This window comes from Bactrocera dorsalis, chromosome 5, assembly GCF_023373825.1.
Source record: "Bactrocera dorsalis isolate Fly_Bdor chromosome 5, ASM2337382v1, whole genome shotgun sequence".
NCBI lineage: Eukaryota > Metazoa > Arthropoda > Insecta > Diptera > Tephritidae > Bactrocera > Bactrocera dorsalis.
Window position 1 is genome coordinate 57,371,591 of NC_064307.1, and position 21,506 is coordinate 57,393,096.

Below are 21,506 nucleotides of genomic sequence, written 5' to 3' on the forward strand. Positions count from 1 at the left end.
TATTTGCTCCATTGAGTCCATATTCTCCATTGTTGGATTTCTTTTGTATTATTTGTTTTTCTATGAAACTTAATTTTGTTATTCTTTTCTATCATATTCTGTCGTTTAGTTGTTATTTTGCCTTTTGTTTGCCTTCATTTTCACTTTCCGTTTTTCGGCGTTGCGTAGACCCGATTTTTCACACTTCTCCGCTTCTCTGCGCTTTTGTCCTAAATCCACTATTATTTTTTTCATTGTTCGTTGAATTTTCCGCAATTTCGTTGCTTTTGCTATTTGTGTCGCCTATTTTTGCGGCATTATTGTGTTTACCTCGGTGTATGGCTGCACTTTGTTTTTATTTGTTTTTCCATTATTTTAGTTTGTAAAGCTTCGCGTGAATTTAGTTGAAGCTTTTATGTGCTTTTTTATTATTATTTTTTATATACTTTTTTACTTTATCTACTTTTTCTGTTATTTTTTTCAATACTTTTTTTCTTCCAATTTTGCGGCCATTGTTCAGCATTAAACCTGTAATTTATACCATGGCCATTGTATCATACAAATTTCAGTATTATATTTATATTATGTGGTCGTATTTACTGTAATGCATTGCGTGTCACGGTCAACCGGCTGCGCGATAAGCATAATTGCCGCGTCCCCATGGCTGAAGAATTACATTTAAGTTTTGTACAACGAACAGGGTATATTGAGTTTACCACGATGTTTTCAACACAAAAAAAGAAACGTAGAGACCTTATTAAAAATATATGTAAAGGGTGATACATTTCGGTATTCCTTACTTTTTTTTAAGAAAACACAGAAATTCCAAATTTAATGGTTCGAATGGATCGAAAGATCATTCCTTCGAGTTTATTTTTTCAAATGTCTCAGATGATCAATCCGTTGAGTCCAACTATCGATGACTCGTTCGTGCATTTTGACTGGTAACTGGCGCGCGTGCTGTTTCGCTCCAAGGCCTGAATCGAAGCGGTATGGTCCGAATGGACTTTAGACTTTACATATCACCAAAGGAAAAAATCTAAAAATTTTATATCATATGATTTTGGGGCAAATCGACTGGCCAAAACGTGAAATTATCTGTTTACCAAAGTGTTCACTCAATAAATCAATTGATTGATGCGATGTGTGAGAAGTGGCACCGTCTTCCTGAAACCAGATGTCGCCAAGATCATGAGCTTACGACGTTATTTAAGGCTTGTTCTTGTGTACCTATTGGTTTACTTATTGTGTGACGGTGTGATGGACAACCAGGTTGCGTGCCAGCTATGTACTCAGTAAAAGTAGTTTTTTCTTTCTTCGATGGGCAAATAGATGCTGACACTGTCCCCTCTTCGTATTCTTCGTACCAGTAATGAAGAGGCGTCTGCTCCGCGTTTTGTCGATTTGTGGTATGATATGATATTTTCCAGGTTTACTAAGCATGTATACTTTGAAAGACATCTACTTTGAAAAGGAATAAGCTGTTCGTCAATCGTTATATTAACAAATAATTTTTTGACATTTACTTGCTTGAACAACTTTTAGAAATCCGTCAACTTTATTACGAAAATTCACGTTCTGTAAAGAATGTGTTTCGAGCGCTTCGTTCAACATCGGCTTACTGAGAATACTATTCGCTACACCATCACCCATCTTGAGACCCAGCATTCATTATTGGATAATAATCGACCCAATAGACCACGTCCAGTTCGAAGTGAAGAAAATATAGCAGCCGTAGCTGGGAGTATATATGAAGACAAGCAGCAATTCGAACTGACGTATGGAACGACTTGGCGCATTTTACGTCGAGATCTTAAATTGAAAGCGTAAAAAATTAAGCTTGTGAAACAACTGAACCCACTCGATCTTCCCATGTGACATTTATTTGTTCTGTGGGCTCTTGAAAAGTTCCAGGAAGATCCGACGTTTTCGGGACAAGTTTTGTTCAGCGATGAGGCCCATTTCTGGCTATTGTGTTTATAAACAAGCAAAATTGCGCCTTTGAGACGAGTATCCTGAAGAGATTCAAGAGCTGCCATACCATCCAGAAAAGAACACCGCTGTGCGGTGTGGTTTGTGGGGCGGTGGAATCATCAGTCGACATTTCTTTAAAAATGATGCTGTGGGGATATGTAAAATCTAAAGTCTATGCAGACAATCCCGATTCGATTGAGGCCTTGTAGCAAAACATCGCATGTGTTATTCGTAGTTTTTATTCGAAATACTCAAACGAGTTATCAAAAATTGGACTCAATGGTTAAAACAGTAGAAAACGTCGATGTGGATCACCCTTTACAAATAGAACACCAATGTTTACCCTTTAAATGTCAAAACAATTTACCTATGCTTATGGTTATGCCACTGAATTTGCTCCTCAAAATAAAAATAGACTCTATGAGGGCTCCTATGTTTTATTAAGTCCAGAAAATGGCTGCGTTTTAGAAGTTGATCCTGGGTGAAAATAAGATATGAGAACTTTTGTGTGGAAGAACCTATCACGACCTTACACAAAACCTGAGTTCCAATTAGAAGAGGTCCAAACATTATTGCTATTTCTAACGGGGAACCAAACGCCGCACTTACATTGAACTCTCCAGTGTAATATCAAATATATTAGCACACCGCTAAATCAAATTACTCCGTTTATTTGAAATCTGCAATAAATTCGTCATTTATACAACACTGCGGAAATTAATAATTGATTAGCCCAATAATGATTATGTAAATACATATGTATATAAATTCATGAATTACTCGCTTTGCTTTGATAAACCGTCATTCTTTTTTTTGCAACAGTTTCATTTAATTTAAACCTATTAGTCTTAATTTCAGTGCAACAAATTGAAAATAAGCTTTCCGAGTCAATTTCATAATTGCCTATGCATTTACAAATTGTTGACTAATTTGCCAAGCCGCGTTCTGGCAATTACCTAAAAATGTCGCCAAAATATTTTCGTAAATTCGTGCAAAATGAAGAGCGATCAATCAAAAGCTTAACTAAATTCGCAACTTATTTGCAGTATAAATACACAAATCAAACCAAATATTTCCAATGATGGATGAAATAGTCCATGCAAACGATTAAATAGGGAAAGCCATAGGTGACAGGCGAAAGGGCAACTGATAATGTTATTGTTATATTTTAGAGGTTAAATGGACTGCGAAACGTGAATTTATTAAGAACGAGACAGGCGGCACTATAGGCCAGATCTTTTTTTAACAGAATGGAGCCTGAAGTTTAGGTTTTAAGGCGAGTCGGTTTATAACAGGCATGTTTGAGCGTTGAAGAGAACCTTAATGGTTTCTCTAGAAAAAAGTTTGCTTTATGAAATGGCAGCTCTTAAATTTCTTCCGGTTGCTCTTCGTCCCTAATAGGGCAGTTTTGCTTGTTTAAATATCCATTGAGCCTGAAATGCTCTTCATCGCTGAACAAAATGTGGTTCGAAAACGTAGGATGTTCTACACACCTACACTCAGTAGGCCGATTATGATTACCATAATGTTCAGACGTACCATAAGTCTTTGCTTGATGAAATGTAAAAAATACTAAATAAAAAATACATGACAGCTTGACACGACGCACCAGTGATCTGCCAAGAACAGGTTATTGAAAAGAGTGTACCTACTTGGATCACCCTTTATAATCAATAACAGTATTATGAAAATACTAATAACATTAACAGATTTCTTTTTATATTGCATGATTAGGAAACAAAAACAAATATTATATTAATCACCGAAAATTGCTTTATTGTATTTCAAAATATTCTGCAATGAGGTCTTTATACTTTTGTATGCGTTTGAGGCAATTGTCAAAACACTTTTGTCACTCTAATTAAGGTAGAGGGTGGGCCATCTAACGTTTTAAATTTGAATTATCTATATTTCGACATTGGAAACTTCAAATACCATTCGAAAAGTAACAGATATTAAGTAAAAAGTCTAAAATTTAAGAAACGAGTCGCTATTCACTAGAAGAAAACTGGAAATCAGTTCGCAGATTGGGCAGAAGATGGTTTGACCGAGGATGGTCAATTTTACCGAAAAATCATCTTTTCGGACGAGGATCATTTCCACCTCGGTGGTTACGTTAACAAGCAGAATTGTCGCATTTAGGGCACAGAAAACCCGCACGTAATCGTCGAGAAGCCAATGCACCCAGCACGAATCACTGTATGGTGCGGATTTTGGTCTGGTGGACTCATCCGCCCATTTTTCTTTGAAAATGAAGAATGAACCGTAACCATCAATAGTGAGCGATATTGCGCAATGTTTGCCGAATTTTTCTTCAAGTAAATTGAAGAGGAAGACTTGGACAACATTTGGTTCCAGCAGGACGGTGCTACGTGCATACGGCAAACAATCACTACACTCAATCTTTTACGCCCTATCTTCGAAAATCGCATAATAAACAAAAGAGGTGATATGAATTGGCCTCCCAGAAGCTGCGATTTAACTTCGTTAGACTATTTTCTGTTGGGAGCTCTTAAAGATAAATGTTACGCCAACCATCCAGAAACAATTCAAGATCTAGAGTACGAGATTCAAGCTGCTGTAGCTGCCATAAGGCCTGAAACCATCGAGAAAGTACTCCAAAATTGGGTGGATCGTATAAGCTACTGTAAACTCAGCCGTGGTGGTCATTTGTTTTCCACAAATAAATTTCATAAAACAACCTTTTAAATAAATGTTAAACCTTTGAAAAATATCAAGCCGTTTTTTTATTGACTTTATAAATTTAAAATTTTATATGGCCCACCTGTTATCTCCAAAACATGAGTTCTCAACATATCAACCGTTTCTTCAGGTGTCGAAAAACGTTGACCTCTTAGTTTATTTTAAGAACGGGAATAAGGAGGAAAAATGTCATTCGATGCCATGCAAAGACTTTACGGTGTGATATTCATCAAATACATGTTTTAAGTGCTCAAAAATGCAGTTGTTTCAGTCGCTATGTAAGAGTTCTTATTTTCGTGGTGTAGAGTGATCCGTCTTCGGTGGTTGATTTTCCTGACTCACTCACTCGCCATACTAAAGAACTACTAAAAATTCAATAAAACAATTACTAAATATGCCAAAGACATTAAATTTCACTTTCGAGGTGGTATAAGAGGGTTTTATAGGAGCTTGGGTCAAAATTGGACAAAGGGCACCGCCCACTTTTAGTTGAAATCACTTACCTTACCTCGAGACGCGCCCAACCGATTTAAATTAAATTTGGTACGTGACATTCCTAAGACACAGTGTAAAAACGGGCGAAATCGGATTACAACCATGCCTACTTCCAATATAACATAATTTAAAATTTCGTTTGAAGCTTTCACTTTGCTCTTATGTACCCCATTTCCCCCATCTGAATCCACCACTGACTTAGCTATTCTTTACTTGTTTAATATTATGATATGTCTAGAATATTTTCCTAAAGCTACAAGGCAATCACAATAAAAATTTTGAAGGTAGAACCTTTGGGAAAGCGGTTTGTAAGTTTGACTGGTCGGCTACTTCAATCTTTGATCGGATTTTTCTCGAAACATCGTTTTCAAAGTTGGTGGTCCCGATTTTTTAGAAAGTAGTGGAGGGCTTTTATTTGGATTTTTCACAGTTTACAGATGACCTTGTAATAGAAGAATGTTTTTTCCGATTGAAACTAATTTCTTCAAGGCAATCTGTGGTACAAATTAAACCTAAAATAATACTGTTTTGGTTGCAACTTTTCGAAAAACTAATTTGTTTCCAAATTTTCCGATTAATTGCGACCTATTGTCATATGCTTACCATTGATATTTAATTATGGAAGAAACTTCAGGTTGACTTGATGAAAATAGGAATGTTTTCGGCCGTTAAAATCCAAGTGTCCCTTTAAATAGGATACTCTAAAATACAGGAAGCGTGCGAAGATACTCTGAGAGCTCAAGTTGATTACTCCAACCGACTTGGGAATCCTCGGTTTTGCAGTTTATGCAGTTTTAACAGCTTATGTACTCTTTAAAGATAAAATTAATTCGTGAAATTTAGCAGTAAGGTAATCAAAAGTTATCTTAAGCGAGTCGGCCGTATATGGTATATCTTTTATTTGGTTCCCGATTTCCTGCTTTTCGGACAAACATTTTTATACTTAAAATTAGATCCCCTAATGCCCTAATTATGTGCTTTATTTTTGCAAAATTGCTACGCGTCCGACATTTTTCCAACTTTACTGAGCAGAAAATCTCTTTACCTCCATCACCGTCCCTTTGCTTTGTCCAAACACGTGACTGATACCGGTAAGCACTTGTGTGTTGTTTGGCACTTGCTGCGCCGTCAACCACTCCAACTAATAAGTGTAACTTCAGCCCATCCTCTCATTGCGTTGACACATTCCTCGCGCGATTCAGTTGCATGCCACACCCCTACCGCCTATGGGCTGAATGCCTTGCCCTGCTCCACGCTTTGTTAATTTCTAGTTAATTGCGTACGTGGCAAATCAGGCAGGCATACATACATACAAACATGTAGCCAGGTGTGTAAGGTGACACCGAAATGCAAGAGGCAGCAACCCGCGGAACGCCTTTTGCGCGTGATGGACGGCAACGCTTTGGTCAGCGACACTACGAAAGTTGCATAAACTTGAGCGTTTTGTTGGCGATGCCCGATGTTTGTCAATTTAGCAGGTAACACTAATACCAACAACAACAACAAAAATGATATGTGTTCATGCTACACAAACAATAACAGTTGGATTGGCAACGTAACATTAGATGCAGTTTCAAAGTGCTTAGTTGTGACAGAGGGAGAGGGTAATAGAGGGTATCGCTTGCTTATAGTATGCAAACTATTTGCCAAATCATGCAACAATACGCGAAAACAATATGCAAAGCAATAACAATCCAATATTTTAGGGAAACAACAATAGCAACAGCACAAAAACCATACATATTACAACAACAATCAATTTAATTCAATTTGTCTGTCAACGCCGAACTGAATGCCACGTCTTACCTAACCTGCCGCCCTCCACCATTATCTGCCTCTGCGTTTGAGTGGCTGAGCGCCACATAGCCATAGTCTGCTTATAGGCGCACAAGTGCTTGTTGGCTTGGCTATTTGGTTTCAGGGGTGCGTTGTTGATTATTTCGCCTGTCGATAGGTCTGTGCGGTTTGTTAGTGGGTTTAGCTGCTTGATTGGCCACATGCATACTGACACACACATACTTAGTAATGAATATGTGTGCAATGCGTAGGTGGTGTTCGGCGCAACCCACAGATATGTACGAAGTGTGAAATGTCATCGCGTATACGCCATGCTGTGCGAATTGTTTGACTGCCGGTCTGCGTTGTTGGCATTTTTGCGTGAGTGTGTGTGTTTCGAGTATTCATATAAACTCGCTGGGGATATCTGGTAAGGTAAGCGTTGTATAAATGCCGAAGTAAAAGGTAAATATAATCTACCTAACATAAGGTGGAAGATGGAGCATGATTCCAGATTTTAGACCTAACAAATCTCTGACAATCCTACTAGATTTGCTTTTTGCTGTCTTGATCATGCTGATTTGATGTTTGCTAGACTAACTTAGGTAGCAATGAATGGATGAAACTGTGATAGCTTCAAAGTGGGAACAGGCAATGTCTTTCGGATGAGTAGATAGACCGGGAGTTTTCCATCACTAGCTCTCTACCAAATTCAGGTTGACATTACAATACGGTGTCAAGCGGCTTTGACTGGGATCAAGGTGCTGATCTGAAACGCATATTATTCAGGGAGATGTGCATTCACTCCGACAGCACAGAGACAATACTGGCTTTAAGCCCACTGATAGTGCGTTCTACATATGCCAAGGGGTGTTTGACCTTTTTACGAGCATAAAAATACTTTGTTATCCAACATGTTTGGGTCGCAGTCGCTGGAAACTAAAGAGCTGATTTTTTTTTTGAGAAGATATCCTTACACCGATTTTGTAAGAGTGGAAAATAGTCCGTACTTTGCTGTTATCTTTCGCCTTAGCGTTGGATATTTGGATAACACGCGAGCAGATTTGATTCTAGCTCAAAACGCTTCATTATCATCAGAAATATCTATGTATTACTATTACAAAAGACGAGAGTTCACAAGTGGGATCATGCGTTATTTATGTATTGCCTTCTTTTCTTTAAATTCCTCACCTGAACTCCACAAACCACTTTATTATCTTGTATAGCTGATGCATTCTTCAATGTGTTGGCGTACAGATTAGAGAAAGCTTTCTTAGATATCTCTTTATGGTTTTGTCAGAGAAAGAAGACAAAAAGAAGGTTCGAAGTCAGAAAAAGACGATGATATGGGTTTCGCTATTCTCGTCTAGACAACTCAATACTAAAGTTTACTCCTACTTTATTCTGCTGCTGTAGCCTGATAAATTATTCTGTAAATATTTTTGAAGAATACTGTTGAATTAATAGCACTTGTCCGACAATAAAATAAGGTACCCATAAACATATAATTAGCTATCTTCCGAACAGCATTTCAATTGATATTTGTTTAATTTATAGTCACTTAACTCTTTTCATATAAATTTTGAGGAGTTCCCTAGTGTAGTCTCAAAGTTGTGCTTCCATTTTTATGACCAAGTGGTTGTTCAAACTCTTTATAGCTCGCGAATAATAATTTACTTTCAGAAAAGAGAAAAAGAAAGAGAATGTTTCTCATCGGAAATGGTGATCCTCTCGAACTATTATGACACTAAATTTCACTTACGAGAAGGTAATTTCCTCACAATGCACTGGAAAGATCCCGAAGGGCTCAATTTAGGTCAGTAAATTTCTGTAGACCGTGAAAAGCATCTCTTAGTTCACATCCGCAACAAGTTATCGAACAGCTAATTTCGTCAGGTTCTCTACTTTTATTTCGCGAATGCAGGCTTCATAGCATCTAGTTTTCAACTTCGCAAAAACATAATCTATGGATCTCAAACAACCGTTGGTATCTAATTTAAACTAGTCAACTTGGAACCCTCTATTTTAGATATATCTTTACCAACTAACAATTAAGTTATCCGGCAACAATGTTAATTTTTTCCAAAAACTGCAATATACTTGTATTCCTTTACAATTATGAACACTGTACATTTGCTTACTGGCTAACAGCGCCTGTGGAGCTCCGCGCGAATTGTACTCCATCATGTTGCCCAACAACGAAATTTAACTGATTTATTAGACCAAAAATGCCATGCAACCAGTAGTAGAATTATGTAGCGGCAAAACCACACAACTTCGCCAGTCGCCGCACGTTGCAACTTCGCGGATGCGCAACGCTTAACGTCCACTAACTAACGGCACATGAAAAGCGGTTAACAGCGAGCAATGAGATTGCATTGCATTGCCATTTAACTCGCCGGTTACCTTGGTTACCATTGCCAATTTGTAGCGTTGGCCCTTCGCGTTGACGGAGATTTATGTGGTCGCAGCAAGCGCATGCCGTTACTGCTGTAATTCGTGTTGTAATGCGTGAGTGAGAGCTTGTGTGTGTGGGTGGGGAGTGCTGAATTCATTTCTACGATTGGGTGCGCAATCTAAGTAAAGTGAAGGCATTTGCACCGCCATCGCAGACTTAATTAAGCTAATTAATGCGGGGAACTCCTCGAAAGTATGTGAAAAGGCTGTGAAGTTAAAAAGAATGTAAGTCCTTCAGTTGTTAATGTAGATTGGTTCGCTGAAGTTTTTGGGTAAAATTATCGATAATTTTTATTATCAGAAGAGGTTTTTCAAAACAAATTTTTTTACGAAGTCGAGATTTCCGATGAAATAGTTGTACTTAGGAAAGGCTGTACGAGTAGTAAAGGAGGTAGTGGGATTACAGCAACTGGTTCTCTTTCGTAATTTGCTGAAAACAGTGATGGAGCTTACTGGTATCTCTGGTGAGACCGGCTGATTGAAGGTTCAAATAATTAACAACTATTGGGGTCATAACATATTTGGGGATGAAAACTCTTTTTTTCAGGTATCTATCCATGACAGAATGAGCTAGCTCTTATAGCATCTTAACCAGTTATCTAAATATGCTTAATTTGAGCGCTCAAGTCAAAACGCTGCAGTAATATTATCAATCTTTATATATATAAATCTTCTGACCGTGTGTTTGCATTTAAACTGCTCCTAAACGGATGGACCGATTTTGATGAAATTTTGTGTGTATGTTCAAGGAGATTCGAGAATGGTTTAGATTTACAATTTGGTCCACTGGAAAATGTTTTTTAAATTATTTTTTCATTTTTAATCAATTGTTAATTTTGGAATGTTTGACCGATAGATGGCGCTACCATCGCAGTATCCAATATTCAAATCTTAAATTGGCGTAAACGTGTATTAAACAAAACGATGGCAAAGTAAAAGGCGACATCTGTAGATCAAGTTTTCATATTGTGGACAGAGTTGTCCATTCTTAACCAATAAATTGGGTAATTCAATACATCTATGGGTAGCTATAACATTTTTTTCATACCTGCTAACTATTGGAGGGGGTATCTTGATAGGCAATTTAAAATTGCAAAAGGTCTGGCCTAAAAAAAGCATAACTGAAGTGTTGATAAAAAATTTGAGATATACAGAAATCTTTTCGAAGCATTGAACCGAAACGATGAATACATATATGCGTACAATTTCAAACTGATCCTTCCTGAAAAATTATAAAATTGCTAAATATTAGGAATGGTAGAATATAACTGCAATCAAATGCAATGAATTAAAACCGGCTCATTTATCATTCGATGAATAATATACCACGGACATCCCAAAAGACTGATGCCATAACCTTGCCTGCCGCTTTTTTTGTCTTTCCACGCTTGAGAACCGTTTCTTAATACATACATATGCAGTCCACTAGGTTGACAGTCGATTGGACTCGATTGATTTCACTGATGCACAGCCCAAATTCAATAGTATTTTTACCCCAAAAACCAATTCTTTCTTAACGCACGAAATTCTTTATGTTTTTTTTTTTTTGTAAACTAACACAAGTTGCTTCACCAAAAATGCGATTATTCCTTAAATAATATTTATAATCTAACTAATAGAAATCATATACATGGTATTAGTAGTACTACCTATGTAACAGCCACAGTAAAACTTGGGCGGGTCCTCTAGTATGTATATAAAGAGCAAAATACACTTATTTGTGATACTGTGAAAAAAATCGTACGTACACACAATCCTTTTAAACTTACGTTGCCATAACCCGGTTGAGAAGTAGATCAATTATACAAAGAATCGAATCAAGCAAACAACGCCTAAAATAATAATAAGTATGGCAAAAAACTGTTTGACTTCGTTTCAGCAGTATTTAGACACTTAGAACATTAACTCGCCACATATTTCTAGAACGCATCTGTCCATATATGCTTGAAAGTGTCATGTGAAATTTCTATCTCGCTTCAAAATCTTTCCTTGCAATTTTCTCATCAGACATTTTATTTTTAATTACTTCTAACTGTAAGGCTATTTCATATGCACAAACCTTTCAATTATCAACAGTTTCATTTGTCACTCATATTTGTGATTTTAATGGAAAATGTTATCTCGGCAACACAATAGTCATTTCAGTGGTCGGAGAGTTGCCAAATGGAATTCTAGTCTTCAAAGGTTTCTACGGTTTTTTATTGACTTTCCACTTGATTAGCAGTACAAATGCAAATGACTTTTCAATGTGCACATAAATATGCACAAAGGTATATATAGTACATATGTTTGGTATATGTATTAAAATTGTTGTCGCACAAGCAATGGCCACAAAAGCAGTCATAACAAACAACAACTGCAATTCCATTTCACTCCTTTTGTGAAAGTAATTTGAGCAGAGAAAATCATTTAAATGCAATTGAAATATTAAATGTGGAAAACTACTTAGTTACTACTCGAGTTACGTAAGGCTATGGCTAGTGTTTTTGGCAGTTGGCAATAGCTTCTGAATGCGATGAGCGTAAAGAGTACATATTTGGCTATTATTTTGAACAGGAAGCAAGTTCTTTATTAAATGAGCAGCAAATTTGACTGTTTTTTTTATTTTAAATAGTGATATTTATTTTGCGTGTAATATAATGAAGAAAGGAAATCAAAAAAAAAAATACCTTAGTTCAATTTTTAAAAATGGGTGAGAACCATTACAATATCACTATCTCCTAGTATGATAATTACTAAGCTTTTCAGTTTAGGACCCATATTACATTTTTACATTTATGTCGATAATTTATTTGCTTACAAATTAAAACAGGTGGCATCTCTTTTCAAGTTTTGCTAAGTTTAATTCTCGTTATAATCTTATAAAAAATATATTTACCTTATCATTTTTATTAAATTGAAATTTTATATAAGTGGCAACCTCAATAAAAAATTAAAACAGGCGGCAACTATGCTTCAAAATATCTTCAGCTGAGCTTTCATTAGTTTGTTCTCCATATTGCAAATATTAATTTATATTTTTATATTTCTTTAATTAAAATTTTAAATAAGTGGCAACCATCATAATAAATTCAAACAGGTGGTAACTCAGTTGCAAAATATTTTAAGCTGAATTCTCATTATTTAAGTAGTTATTCAGATTGTAAATATTAGTCTATATTTTTATTTTTATTGGATTAAAATTTTAAATACTTGGCAACCATCATAAAAAATTCAGACAGGTGGTAACTCTGTTTGAAAATATGTTAAGCTGAGTTCTCATTCTTTTGATATTCATATTTTAAAAACTGGTTGAGCATATCATTTTAACTGAATTAAAATTTTTTAAACATGTGGCATCCCTATGAAAAGTAATGTTTCACAGTAAGAATTTTACAACTTCTAATGCTTAAGACTCTTATTGTAGTGCTTATATCACACATTTTTTGATTCAACGTTAACTTTTCGAAGGTAATGGCGATGGTGTTCCTGCTATAAGCATACAGTTTAAACGCTTTACCATAGAGAAGTTGTCTTATTGGGTTTATGACCAGATTTAATGTTTCTAAAAATGGGAATTACTTTCCTTGAATGTACTACACATACTTATACGAATTTTCAATTCTTTTGATACCCGGCATTTGGTTACTTAGAGCCAGATGTGATGTTAAGGAAACTTTATTTTTAGCTGGGCAAGATTCCAGATGGTTTATTTTAGGCCTAGTCTGTTGAGAGAGAAGCTATCACGATTGCTTCAAGTCAGAGGTCTACATATAACAATCTCTCAAATATGAGTGAACTCTATAGACATCTTATTTCACTTTAAAGTAGAAAATAAGTAAAATTTGAAGCTAAGCCATTCAAATTGAAATAAGTATTAATATTTGTTAGAAATTAAGTTCTCTTCGAAGAATAGTGGAAACCACCACCACCGCCAATATATGGCGACATGAAGAGTTCTCTCTACAATTAAACATCTATTTTTGAACTATAGTCTTTCAAGTAAGAGCGTGGTTGTGTTAATTTATAAAAAATATTTTTTTATGAAACTTTCATATTTATAAATACATGTCCAGTCACCACCGGCGTCGATAATTGGCTGGTATCTCCGAGGCATGCTTTCTACTAATTTGACGACGAATTTCGTAAGACAACTGCTTCAAAGTGTATGTGCCTCTTCCACGAAGCTTCTGTTTAAAATATGCCCACAGATTTTCAATAGGGTTTGCATCGGGTGACTGCAACGGCCAATCCAATGTAACGATGCCAGATTGAGTTTTTCACTGAGTATAGAGCTTGCTGCGGTGTTTAGGATCGTTGTTCTCCTGCAGAATCCAATCTTCATTTTTTCTGATGATTTTGTTGATTTTTATCATTTTCGCGGTATTTAGGTTGTCAGTAAAGAGGTACAAAGTGCCGAATCCCTACTTTGAGAAGCCCCAAAGATTCACCTTTATTCCATGTTTTACGGTCCGCTGAACAAGCTTATTGGTGGAAGTTGACCAGGCTCGCGTGAGGATAGAACGTGCTCATATAGAACATTCATCAGTAAAAATTACATTTTCAAAATCTCTATCAATATTCTTTTTTGTTCAGTCAACAGAGGCTTCTTCATTGTATTGCGTCATTTCAAAACATGAGTATGAAGGAGGGTTCAGATAGTTTTGTAGGATATATCTAAGCCTTTCGCCATTAATTTTGCTTGTACTTACTGCAGTGTTAAAGCAGGATTCCACGAAAACATATTCACTATCCTTTTTTCATCTTTTTTGTTCACTTTTCCTATCGATCCACGTTCTGGTAAATCATCGAAATTTTTAGCCACTATACAAGTATATCGCCGTATCCACTTCTGTACAAATACCTTCGACTTTTTCATATATTTAGCAGCCGCTGATTGCGACATTTTGGGACCTTTCGGGTGGATGCAAAGGAACACAGCTTCGTAGCGCGACGCGTACTTAGCACTCATGGCGTTTAACGTGATTCTCTTTCAAAAGATCAACAACAATTGAACCTTTGTTGAAAATGCATTATTGACAAAGCTTCTCTCTATAGGCTCGCGAAGGAATTAGAACGAAATCTTTCATTAACTATCGATAAAGTCGACCACGCTCTTACTTGACAGACTGTAGTATCTTCCATTTTTCTACCAGTCGGTTTTTGGAGAGGAAAAGTGTGCCCCTTAACCTTGGACGGGCTTTCGCTGTTTGCAAAACACGATGATTTTTAGTCGAATCGACTAACAAAGCACATCCACGGTTATAGAAACTAAAGTCATATATATCTGACTCTGGGCATGTCAAAACATTTTTGAAGACCATTTGCACCCATTTTGGTTAATAAAGTATTTATTAATAAGATTGTGATTAGGTTTGTTGGGAAATCATATAATTTGTGTAAATTTGTTGATCTCTCAGGAACAGTTGGGCTAAGTTTATGATATAGCAGAATTTCTAAAATTTTAAGCTAATTATGTCATCTATTCAGTACATTTTGAACTAACTAATGATACTAGCTCAAATATCTCAACAAACTATGCGAAGCCATGGTTTTAGGGTTTTAGGTTTATAATTAAATTGACATGTTTCAAGACCACTATGAGCTTTCTGTTGTAATAGCGTAGAAAAAAATAATTTTCAAATTACCCTTTTCGGAACTAAGGAAATTTTGGTCATAATGCAGAATGATATATTGAATATATCACCAAATTTTGCGCGAAGAGAATGTTTCACGTTGATAGCCTGAATACTTTTCGCAATGCTTCCCTTATCCATTATTAAATCTTCTTTTATTTTCCTTCCTAAATTCTCAGAGTATACTAACTCCACCTTTTATGGAATTCCTCAACACTTTCAGAGCTTAAACCAATTTAAAAAATGAATTAAAAGCTTGCATTGCAATGGAAGCGCACGATACCTACGAGTACTCGTACGAGTGCATGTAAATAATAAAAAAATAGAGAGGAGAAAAATAATTGAAAGAGAATAAAAAAGTGGGCAAATTGTTGGCACCGTCCAAATGGAGCACTGAAATGTTGAAATTACTAATTAAACTATGAAACAATTTTGCAATTGCAAACAAATAGCAAACAACAACAACAACAATACTAATAACAACAAACAACAGCAAACGCAGTAACGTGAGTAAAAACTTTTGCCAACAACAATAGCAAACAACTGCGGCTTGTTGTATTTGTTGTTTACATATTTTTACGATTTTGCGGAGCTTTTGAGCGGCTGAAGTTGAAAGTTGTAACCGATGCTGGGCGGTTGAGGTGGTGGCAGCGAGAGGGCGGGACAAAGAGAAGGAGATGGCGAGTTAAACTAGTAATACAGGAAAAGCGAGTTCAAATAGTTCTGTAAAATGGTTGCAGGCAACGACTGATGTTGTTCTTGTTTACGGCGTTGTAACCTTAGCCAGCAGGCTACCGTCAGTTGCCGAGATTTTATTTAATTTACTTTTGTTTTAGTTTCGTTTTTCTGCAATTTTCTTAAGTGAGTGAACAGAGAGGGAGAGCGATAAAGATATGCGAAAAGAGGAAAATGTAATAAAAAATAACAAATTTAATGTATTTTAAAAGCAAGTGCTTGGAGGAATGTTGTAATATGATAAAAATATTAATGCACTATAGAAATCCAACAACAACAAAGAAAATAAAGTGTAAAAAATTGAGAACATGGACAATAATTTACATGCAGACTAAAAGCGTACTGAAAGCTAGCTGTTTATAATTTTTACAATTTCGATGTTGCCATCTTGTATCATTAAATTTTTTATTTATTTTTTTTGTACAACAAAAAGATTTGTTATTTACCTTTTTCGGTACAACACTTCTATACAAAGGAATACATATATAAAAACATATGTATATATTATTTTAAATAAATTTGTTGTTGCCACCTTTTACTATTTTAAAAAACTTTTCTGACTTTTATTAAATTTTTTCTGACATTTATTTCATTTATTTCTTTTATATAATGTTTTACTATTTTTATTATTTCGGTATTGCCACCTTTTACTATTTTTAAAAAATACATACAGCTGTTGAGCAGGTAGTCTAAGCAGTATATGCGCTTTCTTTTAGGTGTGAGTAACAGAAATTCGTTCAATCATCTGTGTTGCCCATGGCGTATGAGTGACATACAAAAGTTCAATATCTTGATTATGAAAATAATGAGGCATGGTATATACCACATATGATATGCATGCATATATGTATACAAATATACAACTTTATATGTGTGTTTGCAGACTTCTATAGTCGACAAAAGAAACTTTCTAAAACAAATTTACAACGCGTGAGTGTTATTGCTTCAGATGTATTGCAAACAGTGAAGAAGGACTTATGGCCATTACCGGCGACTTGATTGTCGGGTCGGAAGAAAAGTTTCCTACTTTTTACAACTTTTAGGTTAGTTGGTTAATGAATAAATCAATTGAATAGGAAAGTGCTTCAGTTAAATTAAACAGTAACTATTATATTTAACAAAGTCTAATAAATTAATAAAATTAAGTTGAATAATTAAAACTATATTTTTATATCGGAATTTTAGCTGAAATCTTAAATAGTTACGTATTAATTACATTTTCCAGTGTAGTGGTTCAATCCAAATTTTATACAAAGCCTCCAATCTTAAAGTATTTTTTGACAGTGCTGCCATCTATTTCGAAAACATTGCATAAAATAGCTGAAAGTGTGTTTTAACTCTATTAATAAGAATTTATATTGTTGTTTTCAATAATTTTTAATGTTTTTCAGGTTTAACAACCAACAGTCAAGGAAGCATAAATAGTGAACATTCAATAAAAAAAACTGAAAATAAGGTAAATAACTCAAAAATGCATGTAATTTTTAAGGACTTTTAAATTGCTTAATAATGTAAATATAGGTATATATATATATATATGTATATATATACGAGTATCGTCAACTGAAATGCAAAATAGCGTAACAACATTTTCGGAAATTTACAGTGGCATGAATGAAACACGAAATAAAATGGAACATGAGTGAAAAAACATTTTAATATTGATTAAAACTGGTTTATATGTGACCACAGAACCTGAAAATATTGAACATATGTAATATTATGTATGTAATTTGAAGTAGTGAAGCGTAGTCAATAAGACACTCAATTTCGAATTTTTTGATGATACGTTATTTCGCATTTCAGATGTCGATATACAACTAAAACAATCCACTTTTCAACTAGCTAGTTTATTATAGGGTTACCATATTGTTGCACAATTTTTTATATTAATTATAACTTCAGGAATATCGGACTACAATTTAATTACATTTTTATTAGGGTTGCAATGAACTTAAATTATAATATATTTGCATATACTTCACACCCACGTATTTATAGGTTCGTTTTATCATATTAATTAAATATCAGAGTTCGATAGGATAATAAATATAGGATAATAATAAATGAAAATTTAGTCTCAGAGTTACCCTATATATTTTTTTAGTTAGATAAATAATTTCCAAAAACATAAATGGTTGCCACGCATTCAAAATACTATTATTTTTAACATATACCAACCCAGTTGTATGTATTTTAAATAGAATTAATTTCAGATATAATACATAATATGTTGGATATTAATAATAAGAACTAAATAGTTTTCTTGCTTTTAAGGGAGGTTTTCACTTAGCAACTAGATTTGGTTGCTACATACATATATGGTTTTATTATGTATAATAATTTTCTTATATAAAAATGTGTTCGACAAAAAATATAAACAAAAAATATGTTATTATAAAAATATAAATTGTTCAGTTGGCAAGCCTTTTTAAGAAAATGAAATAAAATTATGTTCAAATACCTAAGAAAAATAACCGTTCGAAGTAATGAAAATATTTCTGCCGTTGAGGCAAGTGTTGCTGTAATCTACAATTTGACGATTCCAAGACGTTCTCTAAAATTGGTACTATCTCAAACTACAACCTGGAGTTTGACTAAGAATTTAGGCTTGCATCCGCATAAAATTGTTCTCACCCAAGAACTGGAGCCATTGGACCACTGCAAATGTCGTGATTTTGATTTTGTTGATTTTTCCTCAGAATAATTTGAAACGATAACGATTTTTTTAAGAAATTTATCTTCTCCGATGAGGCTCCCTTTCATCTGAAGAGTGTGTTAAATAAACTAAACTGTTGATGCTGGCGTGAAGCTAATCCACAAATTATGTATGAACAACCATTACTTTCAGCTAAATTCAGAGAATTGGTGTGGTTTTTGGTCTGGAGGAATCATCAAGCCCTATTTCTATCAAAATGAAGCTGGTGACTTCGTTACTGTCAATGGAGAGCGGTATAGATCGATGATAAGCAACTTTTTATGGTCGTAGTTGCAAGAAGTTGATCTTGACAATATACAAGTATGTTTCCAAAAAGACGTGACTATGTACCACACAACAATTGTGACATTGAATGGCCTCCAAGACGTTTTGATTTAACACCATTATACTACTTCTTGTAACGTTATTTGAAGTCATTGGTCTTTAGCAATAAACAAGACTCTCTTCACGCTTTAAAAGTCAATACTAAAAGCGCTACTGATGACATACGACTTGATCGACATCGAAAAAAGTACTCGAAAATTAAGTTCATCGAATTCGTTCTTGTGAAGAGAAGTCGTAGAGGACGTTTGAATGATATTACTTTCGTAACTTAATTGTATGGATTATACTTCACATCAAACAAGAAACATTTGAAGTTTTTTAACAATTAGTGTGTTGTTTGTTTTTTTTTTTTTAACAAATCATATCACTCTGATATAAATACTTTTTTTAATACACTTATTGTCTGTTCTCTCCCAAAGCTATTTGATGGTAATCTCTTCATATTGGCAATTTCCGCCGAAAGTAATTTTCATTGTTACTCACAAACACCTTTCAAAAAGAATGAATTTGCTGCAAATTTCTAATAAGTGCAGCATTGATTTCTGCTACGATTTTATTGGCGTAAGTGTGTATTGTCTTCAATATTGCCACTTAGCACAATCGAATGTCAATTTCGTGCTGCGATTTGCAAGCACTTTCGATAAGACTGACTTCAGGATATTAAGGCAAATTGTTTTTAACAAAAACATACAATCATACATGCATGATGTATATACAAGTACGTTATATATTATAAAAGCATATTCTTTGTTTCTGGAACACAGATAAATATACATATGTAAATATGTAAATTCATCTGGTCACATACATACATATATGCACATATTGCAGCAGCTGTGTTATATACACACATATTACGAGTATACAACTTGAGTTCACGAGTTGTTGTCAGACATCGTTTTAACATAAAAAATCTGTGCTTTTGTTGCTGCATTCCTGTTGCACTCGTTGCATTCTATACTTTAGGTGACGTCACAAGTGGCATTAAAAAGCATTTTAAGACTGACAGGAAAACTTTTTAAGCATTATTTTGCAGAAACTTTTATGAATGTCAGTGTAAAAAGAGGAGAAAAAAAAAAAACAAAATGAAACTGATTGCGGACTGATTTATGTGACTTTAAAGAGGTTGTGAGGTATACAGCATTAAGGGAGTATAACTTTAGCTAAAGGTGTTGCGAATTATTTGCATAAATTCAGTTTTTTCGTGTAATATTTTTTGTTTATTTAGAAAAAAATGGTTTCTAAACCTTTTTGATGGTTAATTAACGTACTTAAATTATGCCAAGACTTATATTTAGTTTCTTAGTGAAATAGTTACCAATAATGAAAATCATTACATGTTGAATACGGAAGTCGTGGTAATTCGCAGACCTATTTTACATATTTTCGGCGTTAAAATGAAGTACAGTTAATATTATACGCTGGCAATTATGATAATATATCTTAGTTATTGACCGATAAAGAGCTGGTACAAAGCCAACTGGAAGTTTGTCAATTGTGTGTTACATATATGTGATATAAGGCTCATATTGACCTGATTTTTATCTATTTTTGACAATATCACACATTGTTAATGGAAGAAGATGTTTTCTGTGTTTAATTAAGGTTCTTCACATACCATCACCAATCCACTAATGCGATAAAAAGTGAGTTGAATTCGTTTATGAAACGCAAATTATTTATTCATTCTGCTAAATCAATTTCGTCCCATTCAATGTAATCCCCGTCCAATAAAACCCACTTTTGTGAAGGCTTTTTCCAGCTCTCGAAACAGTATAGTATTTTTTCGATATTTCCTTAAGCACCTTGTTCGATTCGGTCTTTATCTCCTCAACGTACCAAAAAGGCATGCATACTCGTATTCGTTTTTTTGAGTTTGCTGAATAGGCAAAAGTCGCACGGAGCCAAATCAGGTAAATTTTTAGCATGAAAGTCGCGAAGAACCAATGCGAAAAAGTGAGGATTTATAAGCCTTAAATCTTTGATTTAAACATGAAAGAACGTAGCCCTGTTGTTGTTGTTGTAGCGGTAGAATACCTCGCTCAATTAATTTGAAGAAACGCTGCCGTTGACAGCCCTTGGCCAAATGAAAACCCGGGACCATTCCGGTTACGTAGATCCGACTATCGTAGGAACGTGGTAGAGGTTCATGGTCGCCAAGAGCGAGCTTCGTCTTAACAACTTCTTGGCCCACTTTGAACACGTATTGACCCGATTAAACCGTTTTTGACATAAGGGTATATTATATATATATTATTCCAAAAATCATACTAGTCTTGAGCTCACTAACCGTCCGTTAAAGGCTGCTTAAAGAATGTCATCGATCAATGGAATCCAGTCACTTTGTGATAAGCTTAGCTTGGGTGCCAGTGGAATCGCTGAAAGGCATCCTGGCCCCGCTATCACTTGGAAAGGAACGGGTTGGTGCTCCACTCTTCTGGTTTTTTCTGCTACCGGAGCGCCGCTAAAACATCGTATACAGAAGTACTACTTTTATTTTTTCACAAAGGATTGCATATAGTAATCCAAATGCGATCCTTGGACCAGCCATTGAACCTAACCAAAACGGTATGCGGCAAGATAAACTTTGCAGCGAGCAAGTAGATCTGAAAGCCGTTATACTCTAGGTCCAAAGGACCTCGAAGGCGCACAGGTAATCATTTGCACCTGCTCAGCTCACGCAAAGTTCAGTAGTATTGGTAGTATTTATTTGTATTTTCACTTTTGGA

General features: G+C 35.0%; 1 protein-coding gene across 1 annotated transcript in view; it reads left to right on the top strand.

The window, feature by feature from the left end:
• The window catches only part of LOC105224760 (uncharacterized), a 215,513-nt gene that overhangs the window by 43,654 nt on the left and 150,353 nt on the right, over positions 1-21,506 (top strand). Inside the window, exon 2 of the mRNA XM_049458844.1 lies at positions 17,126-17,190. The gene's annotated coding sequence lies outside the window, so the exon portion shown is untranslated. The remainder of the gene's footprint in view (positions 1-17,125; positions 17,191-21,506) is intronic.